At 47.5% G+C, this 17,907-nt stretch overlaps 1 protein-coding gene across 2 annotated transcripts in view; it reads right to left on the bottom strand.

The window, feature by feature from the left end:
- The window catches only part of MAPK8IP2 (mitogen-activated protein kinase 8 interacting protein 2), a 256,306-nt gene that overhangs the window by 122,801 nt on the left and 115,598 nt on the right, over window positions 1-17,907 (bottom strand). The gene's annotated exons all lie outside the window — the stretch shown is intronic.

Below are 17,907 nucleotides of genomic sequence, written 5' to 3'. Positions count from 1 at the left end.
GGGACAGATGCTGAGAAACTGGCAATATGCAACTGCGATGGGGGCTGTAGCTGACCTGCGCTGCATGACTTGGAATGTACGGGGGCTTCACACCATGACACGTCGCCATAAGGTCCATGCATACTTAGTTAGAAGAGGGATCCACATTGCGCTGCTGCAGGAGACTCACCTCACTAAGGCAGAAGGCGTAGCTATACAGAGGAGGTGGAGAGGTCAGGTGTTCAACACTACATATTCAGCATTTGCACGGGGAGCATTAATATGGATTAGGGCTGGAGTTCCTTTTCAGGCGTCTAGGCAGACGATAGACCAGGAAGGTAGATTTGTAGCGATAGAGGGTAGACTCTGGGGCAGGGACATACCTTTGTGTAGCATTCATGCACCAAACATTGACCAGCCAAGCTTTTTGGAGAGCTTGTCCAGCACGTTAGCACATTATTTTACAGGCTTGATACTGCTAGGGGGGGATTTTAACACTGCGGATGTGGAGTTGGATAGATCACATCCTCCTCTAACAAAGAATAGGTGGGACTGGCAGGACAGATGGGCGCTGATTGATGTGTGGCGCAGGCACCATCCCCTTGACCGGGACTACTCGTATTTCTTGGCGGTGAATGAGCTGCATGTTCGCTTGGACACGGTGTTGTGCTCACCCTCGTGGCATCTTCGGTGGTGCATACAGAACACCTCGCCGGGACACTGTCAGATCATAATCCACTGCTCCTTTCCATGCATTGGTTGCCGGAGGTGTCGGCTATTCCCACCTGGCGGTCATGCTCGGAGACACTGGAAGACCCGGTTTTCCAGAAAGAGGTGAGAGATGGGATAACGCACTATTTCACTGAGAACGAAGGCACAAACTCCACCAGAGCGCTGGAATGGGATGCCTTTAAGACGGTGATATGGGGGCTATGCATAGGTAAATATATAGGGGGACGGAAGACACTTCTTCAAGATGTGGGCCAGGCAGAGAGTAGGCTTTGGAGGGCGGAAATGACAAGACCAGGACACCCTGAGACTCAGGAGGAAGTGGTGGCAGCGAAAGAGGAGGTGGCGGGGGAGATGGAGAGATTGCGAAGTTTTGACCATAAGGCTTTTCGTACGAAAACGCATGCAGAGGGAGACAAGGCAGGTACACTGTTGGCCTGTCTGGCCAACCCGGTGAAGAGGGGCTCGCCTATACTGGCATTGGAAGATGATGATGGGGAGGTGGCCTTCACCCAGATTGAGATATTACACCGGTTCCGTCAATATTACGAGGCATTGTATGATAGCTTGCTGAGGGCGGAGATCCTGAGATTGACTCCTTTCTGAATGAGGTGACCAGCACTCACGGAGGAGCAGGTGGACTGTCTGGGCCAGGACATACAGTTAGAGGAGATTAGGATTGCTATCAAGCATATGGCCCGGAATAAAACACCGGGAACTGATGGGCTGCCGATTGAATTTCATGCGACACATGTAGACCTGCTTGCTCCGAGGTTATTGGAAGTTTATAAAGAGGCAAAGGAACTGGGGCGTCTCCCTAGCTCCATGCGAAAAGCACTAGTGATCCCACTGCTGAAAACTGGACGAGCTGGCCTCATATCGCCCGTTCATCATGTTGACTATGGATTATAAGATCTTGAGTAAGGTATTGGCGGATCGCCTAATGCAACATATGACCACATTGATACAAGAGGATCAAGCTGGTTTCATACCAACAAGGAATACCTCTCTTAGCGTACGGAGATTGATTAGGATATTAGAGGAGGAACAGCCAGGGGCGCAATGACCTGTGGTGCTGTCGGTAGATATCAAGAAAGCTTTTGATAGCTTAGAGTGGCTCTACCTGTATAAAACGCTGTAACGATTTGGGACGGGTCTGAGTTTGTGTCTTGGACGAGAGTGGTATACACATCGGAAGTAGCGAAAGTACGTGGTGGGACATTGATATCGTCCCAATACCCGGTGGCAAGGGGAACCAGGCAGGGATGTTCGCTTTCCCCCCTGTTGTTTGCTTTAGCTATAGAACCGCTGGCGGCCAAGGCCAGGCTGGGTGAATACTACCGGGGCCTGCACTATAGGGGGTAAGGCAATATATTTCGCTGTATGCAGACGACCTGCTGATGTTCTTGGAGGACCCGGGGGGGGCGCTGGAGGGAGCGGCGAGCCTGCTCTCGAGGTTTGGAGACCTATTGGGACTGAGGGTGAACTGGTTAAAAACGTGTTTGTTTCCGATGAGGCCTGGGGAAGCCTCTACTGAGGTTCGATGGGAACCGACTTGCCAGGCATATTTGGGGGTACATGTGTATCACAGTGCTACTGACCTGCTGGAGGGCAATGTTGGGAGAGGCATGAGGGCACTGAAGGGTAGTATGGCCTTTTGGGCTACGCTCCCACTGTCTGTGACAGGCCGCATAGCACTGTTAAAGATGATAGCGCTGCCTAGATTGCTATACTGTTTTAAAACATTGCCGATATGGATCCCGGGCTCGGTCTTTAAACTGTTGAAATCATTAATAGTGGGATTCCTGTGGGGGTCAGGTAGGAGAAGAGTGGCACAGGCGACACTGAGAGGCCTAAGGTTGAGGGCGGAATAGCGGTACCAGATTTTGAGGTATATTATCTGGTGGCCCAACTACAGTTATTAATGCAAGCAGTAGCCAAGGAATTCAGGGGTCCGGAGCATTTAAGAGGTAGGGGGATACCTCGACATGTCCTGTCCTTTATAGTAATGCAACAAAAATTGGTTATTAGGGATCTATCCCTGGAGGAGAAGACACTGAGACTATGTTGGAACCGCTCTCAGCGTAGAGCGGGAGTATGTGGAGTGGTGTGGCTCACTGGTTAGAGGCGGCAGAGCCGGGAGCAGAAGTCAACCCGGGACCAGGGTTCAATTCCCGACGCGGCTGGGTCGTGGACCAGGGTCAGCGGACTCGACAATTCTCGCCACGGTGCCTACTCTAACCTGGGGTCCCACTCGGCAACTCTGTGCATTAGCTTGCCTAATCTCCACAACGGCCCCATCAACGCCGGGGATGCCTGGCTCCACCTTGGGCATTCCCAGTAGGGACCATCCCAGAGGGAAAAGCCAGGACGGGTTTCCCAGCAGTATACAACGCCGGGACGCCCCTTTGCTGGGGCAGCTGTGCGCTTTACAAGTATACGACATTTAACATTTAACATTTATTGCATCCCTATGTGCCTGAAATCCCGCTGGGGATGGCTACGGCGTTGCCACATGGGGGGGATTGGTCATCATTGCAGGGCTGGGAACAAGAAGGGATCCACGTAATAGGAGAACTCTATGAGAATGGGGAAATGCCGTCATATCAGGCGTTACGAGAGAGATATGACCTACCTAGAGGAGGGTTCCTGCTACATGCAGCACTGACAAAAGCGCTGCAAACCCACTGGAGAGAAGGGCTTATTGAACCTAAAACAACAATGGCGTGTCAATATACAATAATGGCAGCTGGGACCTTTAAGGCGGTCACTTGTCTGTATGCTATAATGTTAAACGAAAGTCTGGCACCTTTGGACAGCCTAAAAGCAAAGTGGGAAGCGGGTATAGAAAAACCCATACCGGAAGCGACCTGGGCGCAGATATTGAGGAGAGCTTGGAAAAGTACGAGAAATGCAAGGTTTCAGCTGGTGTATTTTTATATACTTCACAGAGCGTATCCGGGGAAGATAAGGAAATATTTTAGGGAAGAAGAAGCGGCATGTCCTCGATGTGCGCATGAAGGGGTAGAATTGGAACATATGTTGTGGTCATGCCCCAAATTGAGGGCATACTGGGAATAAGTAGGCGATACATTGAACACAATCACAGAGCGGCATCTGTCATTTGATATTGCAACTTGCATATTGCACTGGTTTCCACACACTTCTAAAACAAAAATAACGAGCAAATTTGTGGACATGGGGCTTATACTTGCAAAAAGGGAAATAAAGAGGCGTTGGAAGGCAAGAGAGGGTCCTAAGAGGGAAATGGAGAACTGAGCTTTTAAAGTGGGCAAGTAGCGAGAGTGAGATCAGATATCGGCAGGCGAGACGACTGAATAATGAAAAGGCGCTCGATTCGGCGAACGCATAGGAGGCGTTGGTACAGGTACTGTCGGAGATCCAGCGAGGGGGTGTTGACAATGAGGAAGCGGAGGTAGATGGGGTCCCCTAGGTACAATAGATACACAGTGGAATGTCACAGAATATGGCTGCAAGGCAATGTAAGATAGATCCCGCCGGTACCAGTACACACACCGGTGCAGAGGGAGGGGGAGGAGGGAGTTGGGCAGAGTGGGGGGGGGATAACAAAAAGGGATTGGTTTCGTATATTGGCACACCAGCACGGCTGGATATTGTCTTTCTTCACCATATGGAACAGAAATTATTAATGACGAGAGGATAGGACGAAACGGGAAGTGGAGACAGTGCTAAGAGGGGCTGTATTATAGAAGTGAAATGAGGATATATGATTTATGTATGTCTAAAACCAATCAAATACGTTTAAAAAAAAATAGCCTGCCTGTTGTGTACGAATCCTAGGACATCATTTTTAAACATAGTCTGGAGTATCTCAACCTTGGTACAGGGTCTGTACGCGGCGCAGTGGGAGTTGGCACTGAAAAAAGAAAAGGTCTTATTTACAAATTTTCTTTCACTATTCTGTAATTAAAGCTTTTTTCACTCACTATTGGAAATGCCCCTTTCAGCAGGGTTACTCCCAAACTTTGTGCCTACTTCCTCCCTTTTTTGCTGAATTCAATTTTGGTGGCTTTACGACTATGTGCACTTTATCACTGCTAACCAGTGCTAACGTTCTTGAGCTCTTTCCCTAAAACATGTTTACATTGGCTTATCCGCAATTGCCATATTTAATTTACTTAAAAGTCCCTAGTAATGTGCACTACCTGTGCCCAGGGCCTGTAAGTCAAATGCTACTGGTGGGCCTGCAGTACTGATTGTGCCACCCACTTAAGTTGCCCTGTAATCATGCCTCAGGCCTGCCATTGCAGAGCCTGTGTGTGCAGTTTTAAACTGCCATTTTGTCCTGGCAAGATAAGCTCTTGTCAGGGCAGAACCTACCTTTTTAATACATATATGTCACCCCTAGGGTAGGCCCTGGATTGTCCAGAGGGCAGGGTGCAAGGTATTTTAAAAAGCAGGACATGTTCTTTATAGTTTTACATGTCCTTGTAGTGAAAAACTCTTACATTCATTTTTCACTACTGCAAGGCCAATATCTCCTATATGATAACATTGGATTACCTTATTATACTTTGTAAGTGTTATTTCCAAATGGGAAGATATGACTGCATCAAGTTTGGTGTCTCTGGAATCCTAATTTAAAATCCGAACTCATAATGGAGTCAGGTTTTAAATTACAATTTTTAAAATGCCACTTTTAGTAAGTGGAGAGAAGGAGATAAGGGAAACCCTACTCACTTAGAACTAGAGTAAATAGCATATAAACAGAAACAGTGGTTCCTGTGAGCTAATACAATGATATTGGTAATTATAAGCACAATCGCAATAAATAATAAAAAGATCCTGAAGAGACCCTTATTGTAATAGGGGTCAAAACGCCGTTGACAATGTTTTAAAGCGAACCATTCAACAGTCCCTATTATTGTATAAGAAGGCTGCTCCTATTGCTTATCATTTTTTGATGGTCGACTTTACCTGTACTTTGGAAACCATTTATTTATGTAACAATATGTCACTATTTCTGTAGGTTCCATTTTATACTATACATGTATCTTTTTGTAGATTTTCATTGTGTTATATATATAAATATACTTAATCCTTTTCTATTGCGATTGCGCTTATAATTACCAATATCATTGTATTAGCCCACAGGAACCACTGTTTCTGTTTATATACTTTTAGAAAGTCAGCATTTTCTTGTCTTAGACATTTGGTGCCTGCAGCCTGTCTCTGATCACAAGTCTGGGTGCAGTTGTCAGTTTGGTTTTGTATATTCCACCTAGACAGCAACACATAATGGGAGCTTAGGTGTGACTTAATGGACCACCTGGCAGAAAGGAAGGGAAGAGATGGACACAGCCTCACTTACACCTGAATAGGTTGTGTCCTGTCCACACACAAAGGGATGCATACCCCCATGTAGTGAGTCTGGAGTCAGGGCAGGAGGGGAGGACATCTGTGTACTTCAAATGCATCTCTTTGAAGTCTCCCCCACTACAAACGCATCACTGGGTATAAGTACTGGACCTCAGACACCACCACTTCTGGACCTGTGGATACTATGCCAGGAAGAAGGACTGCTGTGCTGCTGAAGGTACTGCTACTCTGTTGGACTTCTTTGCACACTGATCTGCAGCCCTCTTGCCTGGGTGAGAAGGACTGGACCTGCATTTCTGAACCCAGAGTGACTCCATGGACTAGTTGGTGGGCCTCCTGATCTGAAGCCTCAGGGACATAAAAGTTTTCCAACAACCTTGCAACTGCACCTGTACTCTGCCATCTGTGAGTCTACCCTTCCAAGTAGAGCCACTGCAGTCCTGGACCCTTGGAAGTGGGCCTAATGTGCTTAAAAGTAGAACCGACGCATCTCCTCGGCTGAGCAGTGCATCCTTGAGCAGAATCAAAGCATTGCTGCTGCTGTTTTGATTGGGCCTGGCGCAGAAGGTCCACATCAACTGTGTCTCGTATTTTCAGAACCGATGCATCGCTGATTGCGCAGCACATCTCCGACTCACTTCCTTGCATCTCTAGTCTACAGCAGATCGACGATAACGAAGGTCTCTCAGCTCCTCGGAACCTGCGCATCTCCTCATCTGCACGATGCATCCTAGACCCCTGGAATTTGCATTGCAAACCCTGTCAATGGGATTCTTGATGATGATGCACAGGACCTCACATGACAGCCTCACCGCATCTTGGATCTGATGCATCGATTTGACTGTCTGATGCCTCTTGCCTCAGATCCACGCAAAGCTCTGCAACCAGAATTTAGGGTACTTTATTCAGGGGGTCTAACTTGGTCCTTATGGTCAGCCCGCTCTCCATTGCAGTCAGCCTGAACTTTGGACTTTGTCCCAGTCTGGTGAGACCAGATATCCCTTATTCACGTTTATTGTGCTTTTTGGCTCTATTTTATCTTAAAACTTTCAAAACCAATATCTCTTGTTCTACTAAGTGGATTTTTGTTGTTTTGGTCTTGTTTTATTTATTCTAATATGCTCTGTTTTCTAAACCTAGTGTGTGATCTATCTATATGGTGTTTTTACTGTTTGAAGTGTTACACAAATACATTACACATTGCCTTCAAGTACTGATTATGCCAAGCTACCAGACAGTGAGCGAAGGTTAATTTGGGGTTTGCTAGTGCCTCACCCTGATTAAGATTGTGGTTACTGCTTGAGGAGGGCTCACACCCTAGTTAACCAGAAACCCAATTTCTAACACTCTCTCACTAAAACTTTGGGTGTCATTTACAAGAAACTAACGCACCGCTGTGAAAACCAGCCCTGGCAGAGTGCTCGGGCGGCCCCCCCACCCCTCCAGGGGTGCTGCCAAGCTCTTTGCCAGGGCCGGTTTTCGGCCGATTTTGTTACAGGGCCGATTTTGCAGCTTTGCTGCAAAAACGGCAGTGTAAAAAAAACTGCCCCATGCCAAAAGCGGGCCCCACCCGTGCGGCACACCGGGGGATTGCCCGTTGCCCGCTACGGCCAGTCCGGGCCTGCTCCAGGCTGACCATTACCCGCAGCATGAGCTGGGCAGGGAGTGTGACTCGGCCAGGCTCTGACACGCACTCCCGAGGTCCCGGTCTGAGAGGCTGCGGCCACAGCGAGAACAGACGCATTTTACCCACAGGCTCTCGACCATGTCCTTCACCAGGGCGCTGGACATGCTTTCCCTGGAGATGTGGATGAAGCCCGGCAGCAGCTATAGGGAGGGGGTTGAGGTGCCTGCTGCGGAGATCCGTGTGCAGCTTGCAGGTCACAGGCAGCAGGTTACACCAACATGGACAGTGGAGTTACCTAACTTCGGGGCCAATTAGGATTGCGGTGAATCCACATCCTCCGGGCCGGCGGAAGCCACCGCTGGCCAGAGGGTGCGGATTCACCGCTGCGGTGATTGAAAAGACCCCCCCGCCAGATTAGGATGGCAGGGGGGTCATCTGCGGATGTGAAGACCATCCGCCGCTTTTCCGCCACGGTCCCGCGGTGGAAAAGCTCTAATATGGTGGCGATGTCTATTAGACACCGCCAATCATATTAGGATTCATACGGAAACATGCTTTTCCACGGCGGATTTTCCGCCGTGGAAAAGCATGTGGTCTTTGGTGTTTGTGGGCCCGTTGCGGGCCCCCAGGGTGTCGGGGTGGGGGGTGCACATGGGGGGTACCTATGGTACCCCCCAGCATTTACATGCACAAAGCGGCAGGCACTGCGCGGTGCCTGCCGCTTTGTGCATGTAAATGTTAAACATGCATTTTTAACCTTGCGGCGGGTGCTGCTTCAAGCAGCACCCGCTGCAAGGTTAAAGGAACAGGATGTGACCGCCAGGGTGACAGTCACATCCTAATTTGCATGGAGGGACTGCCGCTGCCCATGCAGACGGTCCCTCTTCCTCGGGGGTGGCGGACGGACGCAGGTCCGCCTGCCATTCTAATGACCCCCCTGGTTTGGCGGCGCTCTCCCACACTACACCAAGCAAGCATACCCTGCTTCTCTCTTTAGGGGGTGACATTCGCACAGATTTCCTCTCTAGGGATCCCTTTGACACCAAATCACCACTAATCCTTTATGGGTTCCGGAGTAGCGTGCTACTCGCCTAAAAAGCGCTTCAACGCCTCATCAGTGATAGTAAGCGCTATATAAATGCAATTACAATACAATACAAATGGACTCCTCTTTTTATGGGTGAGATTCACGCTGAACCGGTCTCTTCCTTTTGAGGCATTACAGTCATTGACAGAAGCCCGGGCGCTTTTTCAGTCACATTCTCTCGACCCCTTTCTGTAGAGGTCACAAAGCCACATGCCTCTTTCTGCAGCGGTCACAGTGGTAGAGACCCACCCTATTTCTGTACAGACACTTTGACCAAAATTGGCACGGGCCCCACCCCTTTATTTAGAGGTCACGTTGATGCAGGCGTGCCTCACAGGCTTGGGCAGTCTCCGAACAGACGGATTGACCAACATTGGCACGGGCCCCACCCCTTTCTTTAGAGGTCACGTGAACGCAGGCATGCCTCACAGGCTTGGGCAGTCTCCGGACAGACAGATTGACCCACATTGGCACGGGTCAGGCCCCCTTCTGTAGAGGTCACGTTGACCCACGTGTGCCTCGCAGGCTTGGGCAGTGTCTGGGCAGACAGATTGACCCACATTGGCACGAGTCAGACCCCCTTCTGTAGAGGCCACGTTGACCCACGTGTGCCTCGCAGGCTTGGGCAATGTTTGGACAGACAGATTGACCAGCGACGGCTCGTGGAGGGAGTTACGGTGGGGCAGGAGGGTGGGGAGGGGGAGGGGCAGGGTGGAGGTTGCTAAAAACCGGCATATGGATAATTGCAGGTAAGTAAACAATTTAATTAATAAAACGAATTTCGTAGTGCGCCTTGCATCGCAAAATGCAAGTAGTGCGAGCTACGAAATTCGTTTTATTAATTAAATTGTTTACTTACCTGCAATTATCCATATGCCGGTTTTTAGCAACCTCCACCCTGCCCCTCCCCCTCCCCACCCTCCTGCCCCACCGTAACTCCCTCCACGAGCCGTCGCTGAGATTGACCCACATGGGCACGGGCCCCACCCCTTTCTTTAGAGGTCACATTGACGCAGGAGTGCCTCACAGGCTAGGGCAGTGTCTGGGCAGACAGATTGACCCACATTGGCACGGGCCAGACCCCCTTCTGTGGAGATCACGTTGACCCACGTGTGCCTCGCAGGTCTGGGCAGTCTCCGGACAGACAGAGTGCTTCAGTCGCGTGTTTGCTCCATTTTGTGAAGTTATTTATAGCCGCTCCTCTGCAGGCAGAGGATTAATGCTCCCGCAGCTCTTTCATGCCCTAATTCAGCGCATACATATTTAATCGGAATTATCTCTGCCGAATGAGAAGGTATTGAGGGAATTGAGACAGCTCTGCAGAGCGCGGGATCTGTCCAGGCTGTCCTCTGTCTGTCCAGAGAGGGCCCCTCCCCCTTGTATTGGCCGGGGGCGTGCATACACTCTCTGCTGCATATGATCTGGGGTTCTCTGTGCCGAGTACTGTGTATGCACAGTACACCGCACTGTGCGTGCACTCAGCTCATGACGGCGAGGGGCTCAGGGCTTTGCCCCCACTCGGTGCAGCACACGCCCTCGGAGATGTATATGTGATGTATGGGAACGTGTGCGCCGTCCTTGGTGCTCGCCTTGCACGACCGACGCGGTGCTGCGCTTGAACTTAGAGACGCACAGCCTCCCGGAGCTCGTGCTCGGCGCTCAGTGCTTCCGGTGTGTGCCCGCCCCCGTGCTGAGGCTTCCTCCGGGGCTGGAGAGGTGCTCAGCGCTGTCCGTCATTTCATAGGTGTATAGGTACTCAGTCCTCAATATGTACTTACTGCTGCATATGCACTCAGTGCTGAATACGGGACCTGATGCTGCGCCTTTAAGATGTATACTCCGAGATGTATGTGTACTCCTACCACACATACATACTTGCTGCTTTACACGACGGACTCAGTGCTGAAGAGCTCTGGGAGACCCGACCCCAAGAAAACTCATTGCCTTATCGACCACGTACTCTGCTTTATTTGCACTGCCCTTGGCACCGTCAGCCTGTTTTGATTGTTCTTGGCCCTTTATAAATAATACAGTACAAAAGAAAGGGTACTTATCGTTCTATAGTACTATGTTCTGCATGTCAGTCACCCAATGAATGCCATTGCATATTCAGTGCTGCAGATTTGCTCTGCGCTGTTAATGTACATACGCAGAGGCTCTTCTAGGTCATGTGCGTGAGTACGAACCCCTAAACGAAAAAGTGAAATCTATCTCAGAGTGAACCCCGAAGGAAAGAGAGGAGCCTGTCTCAGTATGTCTCCCAAAGTGAAGAAGAAAAAGCTTTGTAGCAATATTATTTTGAAGCATTCCAACCAGGGCTCGAGTCGGGGTACCACGCGGGTGGACGGCGTACCCCCACTTTTTTTACCAGGTGGACGCCGCCCCCCCTGCCAAACTCTTTGGCCTCTCTGGGACGAGATCGGAGCGCACCTTTCGTGACGTCACTTTTGGGGACAGCGTCACCCCTCTTCTCTTTTAAGGACTCGTGCCCTGATCCCAACCCGTCTTTTTCACAGACTTCAAACCATGCAAAAGGCCGCCCAAGACTCATCCTGGAACTCCGGCACTGAACCCACACCACTTCTCGGAGACCTCCACTGGCTCTTCGTCCAGAAACGCTGCCAGCTCAAACTTCTCAAACACGCTTTCAAGTCACGACACGTTACGGGACCCGCATACCTCAAACATCAGCCTCACATGCAGCAATCCTTTGCTCAGCATCACTCTCAATCACACACACACCCCACATCCACAGAAGCAGGACGGGAGGTCGATCATTCTCCTACCAAGCCGCCAAATCCTGGAATGACCTCCCCCAACACATCACTTCTTGAATTCCGCAAAAATCCGAAGACCTGGCTTTTCAATTAGTCCTCTTGCAGGACCATCGAGACTGCGTGTACTCATGCCCAGCCTCACCACATACCTACTCTCACCTACTCAGTGCCTGAATACCCTCACGGGTGACAAGAAGCACTCTACAAATCCTAGTGCCACTTAATCATCAACACCAGCGCTTTTCATGGGCACCAATTAAGGACACACTCATTTTTTAGGCACAGGAGATTACGTGATGTGCCCAGAATCACAGAATGTTGAGCCAACACCGAGATCCGATGCTGGCAGCTCTGGCCATTACACCACATCCTCTTCCCACTTTCATGGTTCGTAGTTGGGTCTGTTTAGGGGGCGTTAACAGGAGAAATGGGCTGGTGAAAGTTTCCTCCTGACGAGAGCCCCGGCACTTCTTTTTTTACAAATGAACCACTGACAAATCCACCTTAAATTACATTACAAACAGAGTAGACGGGTCTACCTTATTGTGTGCACCACACACATGAATTCAACATTCGCAGTTTATTGTAAATTTCTTTCATGTAGAAGTGAACACAATCGAGGGACCGGGATCTAGGCATTGTAAAGCCTCAACGTGAAGGGCGTCCAGTCAATAAAACACTTAGCAAGAAATAGGAAGAGGTGTTAGCCAGCAGAGGCCTTTCACTGCCTGGCAGGGCCTTGGATGCCTGCTCCATCATGCGGCAGTGCCTTTTAGGCAGGAGGCACCCAGCCCAAGCCACTAGTGGGACATCGGCTCTGCACAGGTGCATGCTAACTGACTGGATACCCTAGGGCCAGTGTTCCCCTCTTCCTCCGCTCTGGACTAAGCAGTGCTTGGCCCCTCGTTCTCTCTAGACGCCTATGTCAGCTGTCCTTAGTGCCAATATCGGCAACACACTCCCCATCACACATACAGCGATCTCCTGATGAAATAAACACACAAGACACCTTGAAGGATTGCAGCCAAAGAGATTGCTAGGTGGGTGCGAGAGGTACTTATACCTGGCTCCCCGCCCACCAGTGCACCGCGAAAGACGCGGGGCATGCCAGACCCAGAGGGGGTCCCTACAGCACTAGTCTAATGCCATGTGCCATCATGTGGCACTTAGGCAGCCATGTTCTTATGGGGGCCCCTGTGTGGACCGCGGGCAGCCACATTGTCTCTTTCTCCTGGAAGGATGGAGAGGGGGCAGCGCGAGAGAGGGCTCTACCAGTTGTTAAAGGTCATAAACCTTAGTTGAAGGAGAGTGTATTTAACAACCAGGATATCCCGAGGCAGGGGGCTATAAACCTATTAGAACATTCTACCCACTAAGGTTAGAAAGGACAGGGGACGTGCAATAGGCACCCCTCTGCTTTGTAGCTCACTGTGCAATGTATGAAGTTTATCAATGCTTTGCAAATATAGCTGCATTCACAAACCATTCATCTGTTCATGACCCCGAAAGGGGGTTGAAGGCATTCACAAAGTGAAAGCTGCTGGGACAGCTTCCACACTCAGACTAAGGGCTGTTAATTTTGTGAGCGGACCACTGATCCCTTCCCCCAATACCATTCATTGAATGTTCTTTTTAAAAAGGTGACTCTTGAAGGGACAGAGGCTAGTTTTAAAATAACATTCCTTTGCAAAGTCAATAGATCTTGGCTTGGGAATACTGGCCTACTGGCTTTGGCAATGCTTGTTTGTGTCAAGACACATGAAGACACATAGCTGGGAGTCTTGGGGAGGACTTTTTGTTAAAACCTATTACAAGATGGCTGGCAATGTGGAAGCATACACTGCATCTGTGCGCCTGTGTCATAACATAGATGGCCATTTTTAATTGCGAATGGGCATGTTAGAACAGTAGATTAATGTGAAAAAAGAAAGAGCAAACAAGTCAATTGATGCTTGAGAAAGCAAGGATGCTGCCAAACAGTGCTTTTCAGCATTCAGGCCATGGCAGAAAAAAAAGACAACATAGTAATATAATATTATGGCCTTATGGCGCGGCCGAGGGCTCTACCAGTTGTTAAAGGTCATACACCTTAGTTGAAGGAGAGTGTATTTAACAACTAGGATATCCCAAGGCAGAAGGGCTTATAACCTATTAGAACATTCTACCCACTAAGGTTAGAATGTTCTAAATTAAAAAGGAAGAAATATAAAGACAAACATTGAAATGTTGGAGCAGAAGGCTTATATCTGCCATTATAAGCACCGAAGTACTCCTTTTTCTTCATTCTAGCCCCCAACATTCCAAAGTTTTAATAAATAAAAGAGGAGGAGTGTGGGCATCATCAGGAAGCTTGTGCGGATAGAGATGACTGTAGCCCACAAACATGGAAAAAAGGAGGGGGAATGGGAGAATCAGAAGGGATGTGGGAAGTACAATAGACGGTAGAGAGAAGGGAAACACACACGTACATGGAATGTTGGATACAAAAGAAAAACAAGAGTTCCATATTGTATGGAGTGGAAAATGGAAGGATACAACTCATCCAATCGGAACAATGTCAGACTGAAATAATCCTGGGTAGGACTAACACAAGAAAAGTGAGGAAAGCCATTGAATCAGGAGCAGGGAAGTGATATAGCCGGCAAAGCCATTCAACCATGACAAGGGATGAGCAAGGATTGGCCAAAAGCCTCTCTATGTATATTGGAAATAATACATCCACCCAACCACTAGCTAAAGCTGTCTATAGCTGAGACCTAAACAAATTGGCATGGAGTTAATAGAAATGCTAAAATGGAGGTCTGGTGTTGCTCTCAGGCCTCCATCTCTAAATTCACGTCTGGGTAAAACTTCATGATATAATGGGAAATGACTGGTGAACTGGGTGTGATATTTCCAATTCCAGGGTCGGATTGGTAAGACAGGCACTTGGGCAATGGGCTGGTGTCTGATTTGTACCTTTGGGCTGCTTTTTTGGCAGGGTGATGGCTGATTGGGACTGTGTCTGTGCTGATCAGATGCGGCCAGAATCCCAGTGGGGGCGTAGGAGGCCTTTCCCGAGGCAGATGTGCCTCCATTAGCTCCGTTTGACTAACAGGGCGGAGGTGTCATTCCCAGTCTCTTGCTGGGCCGGCCCAGTAATGCACCAAATTGAGCAGGTAGGGGCAGGGGGCCTGAGTAGAAGTGGCCTCACTTATATTCAGGTGTGGTTCAACATTGTGAAGTAATCAGTGCACAAATAGTCATGGTAATATTTACATTTTTTTTAAAAATCTCTGAAGTTAAGAAAACATGCCTCTTTTAGAGAAACCCCCTAATCTTTTAATAACACTTAAAACACTGGAACAGTGTTTTGCAAAACGCAAAATCTGTAAATGCGGGCCACGTTTTTTTAGGGTGCCCGGGCCTATTTTTGCTCCCAATCCAACCCTACCCCATTCCCTTACTAATTCTTCATTTCAAAGGGTATCCTCAAGGTATAACCCAGAATCCCATAGTATTCTCACCTCACCTCCCCACCCCAGTATCAGTTACTCCGAGTGAGCGTGTACCCTGGGCCATTTTACAGCGTGCTTCTAATAAGACCCCAAAAGCAATACCAAGGCTGCAGTACCACTACACCATCTAGAATTTCTGACACAGTTTACATACTGGAATAAGCATATGTCACAGATCTTACTATCCAACCACAATGTTATTTAATGTATGTTTTCAGTGAATTCTTTGTTTCTGTAATAATATTATTCATGTAGCTAATTATATTTGCTTTTGGCCTGTTAATATTTCCTCTTAAGAATCCATTCTTGTAAGTATTGATAGTAATATAACTAAAGGTATTGCTCTAAATGTTAATGCAAGTATACACAAAACCTGTCTGATGAATTGATCCACACTATCAAACTTGCTTTTTTGTGTTATACATTTGTGTTTCCATTTGTTCCTATAACCATCAATGCCAAGTTCAGAGTTTTAAAGTTTTTATACAGTTAACTACCATTAATACCATTTTTTAATGACAATATTTTTTGTGAATTTGGGATGAGCGTTGTTAAGACATAGTTTTGCCAAACAAATTTCATTTGCTTTTTCAACTTATTTTTTGCCACTCTTTTTGAAAAAAATTATATTTAATTTATTGTTGAATTTTGGTTTGAGAACAAGCCTTGGTGCACAGAATCAGTCGAGAACCATCACTCATTCTCAGAGTTTCACAGTGCTGTAGACCTTGATACTGGACTCGGTTTCTCAAATATAATATTGTTTTCCTATTTTTTGGGCGGAAAAGGTGTTTTTGGAGAGTGGGTGCAGGAGTGTGCTTACTTTACCATTACATTGTTTCCCATTTTTTTTTTTAATGGACAAAATGATCAATAGTCAAAGTTTGAAACAGAATTTTATGTGCATGAACAGTTGTCAAGAAAATCACCATAACTGTAATGCTTACATTTTGGGACGTTTCTCAAAAGCCACTGAATAGATATACACCAGATCACAAAAAAACACAGAAGGCTCTATACATCGGTGTGGTGTTCATCTGTCCCGCATGTGTTTCTGTAGCCTTGGTTAACATGCCTGTCTGAGAACTAAAATGGACAAACTACATTTTGGGATACCCACATAGTTTTTCTTTTGTTGACTTAGGTCTGACAGCGTAGGGTGGTCTTACCCCAACGTTTTGTCTGCCTCCCTCCTTATTTCTGACCTCGTTTTTGCTGGTTTTAGAACTCGTACATTTTACCACTGCCAACCAGTGCTGAAGTGCTTCATTGACTAGGCAGATAAACCACCACTGGGTCTGAGCTCCCAACGGCACAGCTTGCCACAAGCTATAATGAACAAAAGAGGTGCATGTGCCGCTATTTACTTCACCTAAACTATTTTTTCAAAACATCCGAACTAAAACATCATGTTTCGTATATCAATTTGCCAAATTTACATTTTAGACCTTTCTAAAAAGCCAAAAAATAGAAAGAGGTTTTCAAGAATTGTAAAAATAGGTCCCATTTGAGAACAATAACTGCTGAAGGCTTAACAGTGAATATTTTTAATCCAGTACTCATTTAAAAAGAATATTGTTTTGATGTTTGTTATGGTATGTTAGATGAATGAATGATGGCTTGAATGATGGATTTTCTTGAACTGTATATTTGAAATGTATTTTCTGTTATTGTAAATATGTATGTTGTTTTCTTTGTGTACATAAGGTCTTAACAAATGTAAATTTGGCAAATTGATATACCAAATTGACGAATATTAAAATAAAATACAAAACAAATAAAAGAAGTGATAATAAACACACGAAACATGGGCCCTTATTTATGTGGCCTTGCGTCAGTTTTGCGCCGCGCACCAGCGGCGTACAAAATGCGCCTTGTTGCGCCATATTTAAAAAGTGACGCATCTAGGTAGATGCGTCACTTTTTAGACCCCTGCGCCACATTATACCTGCGTCAGGTATAATGTATGCAGAGGGGGCGGTCCCCCGTAAAAAGCCTCATAATAGTGACGCAGTGAAATCTATGAGATTTCACTGCGTCACTTTTAGGATGCTGTTGCGTCAAAATCTTGCGCCTGCCTCACAGCAGGCCTAAGACTGACGCAAGCCCTTTCACATGGGGCTTTCCCCATGTGAAAGGACGCATTGCTGGAGTTGCGTCACTTTTGTGACACACTCCAGCAATGCGTCACTTTTGCGCTTACAGATGCGTCAGAAATACTGACGTATCTGTAAGTCCTTGCGACATGATGCGTCATACATTAAATATGACGCATCATTGGTGTCGCAAGGAGTGCGCAGTGAAAAGTGGCGCATCGCTGTTTTCACGCAGCGATGCGTCACTTTTCATAAATGAGGCCCATGGTGTTTTAGTTCGGATGTTTTGAAAAAATAGTTTAGGTGAAGTAAATAGCGGCACGTGGACCTCTTTTGTTCATCATTGACTAGGCTGCATGAAACATTTCGAGTTCCATCAGACGTGAGTACCATATTTTATGCCACGTGCAGATTCAGAAAACTGTCCCAAAGTTATCAAAATAAAAAATACTATTCTTGTTTATCTCTTTTGTTCAAAAGCGCAAAGATGCTCCTACTGACTATCTGAGTGTGGGTTGTGTAGCCTTTCCAGTTTTTCCTTTCTTTCCCCTCTCTTTACCACCTTCTCTTTCTCTAATATGTATTTACCAGTGGCGGCCCGCATGGTTCATGGGTTCCAGGGCGGGCGGGGGGCGGGCGTGAGCTTTGCGGGGAAAGGGCACGCATAATAATAATAAAAAAATATATTAACTTACCTTCCCCGCTGTGTCCCGCGTCTCTGCTCCTGCTCTCCTCACGGAACAGGAAGCACAGC

Source organism: Lissotriton vulgaris, chromosome 1_1 (genome assembly GCF_964263255.1).
Source record: "Lissotriton vulgaris chromosome 1_1, aLisVul1.2, whole genome shotgun sequence".
Classification (NCBI taxonomy): domain Eukaryota; kingdom Metazoa; phylum Chordata; class Amphibia; order Caudata; family Salamandridae; genus Lissotriton; species Lissotriton vulgaris.
Note: the sequence above shows the minus strand (reverse complement) of the source record. Positions and strands in the feature narration are given on the sequence as shown.